This window comes from Bombyx mori, chromosome 4 (genome assembly GCF_030269925.1).
Source record: "Bombyx mori chromosome 4, ASM3026992v2".
In the NCBI taxonomy this organism is placed as follows: domain Eukaryota; kingdom Metazoa; phylum Arthropoda; class Insecta; order Lepidoptera; family Bombycidae; genus Bombyx; species Bombyx mori.
Window position 1 is genome coordinate 18,290,280 of NC_085110.1, and position 550 is coordinate 18,290,829.

General features: G+C 36.7%; 1 non-coding gene across 1 annotated transcript; it reads left to right on the forward strand.

The window, feature by feature from the left end:
* The first annotated feature begins 254 nt into the window (after positions 1 to 254).
* On the forward strand, positions 255 to 336 carry TRNAS-AGA (transfer RNA serine (anticodon AGA)). Its single transcript has one exon. It is a non-coding gene; the product is annotated as a tRNA-Ser (tRNA).
* Positions 337 to 550: the final 214 nt, after the last annotated feature.

Consider the following 550-nt stretch of genomic DNA (forward strand, 5'->3'; position numbering starts at 1 on the left):
AAGGTAGTTGAGTGTATTTACGAATCATTAAGATAAGGTAATCACATAGCATCAAGTGGGCCGTGAGATCGTCAGCACAAGTCATTTGTTGTCTCGTAAATGAAGGTGTTCATTCATTATTATTAGTAAAAAGTGAGTGCAGCCTTTGAAACTGGTATAGAAAGGAGGCCACGTGAAGATTAGTAATTTTACCTTTTACTTTTTAAAATAAAAGACTGATGAAACAATTTCTATGTTTGATACATATCCGTACAGCAGTCGTGGCCGAGCGGTTAAGGCGTCTGACTAGAAATCAGATTCCCTCTGGGAGCGTAGGTTCGAATCCTACCGACTGCGAACTTGTAAATATACTTTTTGGAAACTATTCGTGTTTTTTTTTTTTTGATTAATACAATTTTCTTAGGGTCGATTCGACCAAACAAGAGTAAATCTTATTCTTAGAATAACTCGTCAGTTAATCGAGAGTAAATCAATTTTACGTTTTACCATCTACAATTCTAAGAATAGTGGGCCTATTCGGGAATTGTTACTATACCGCCGTTTCGCACGG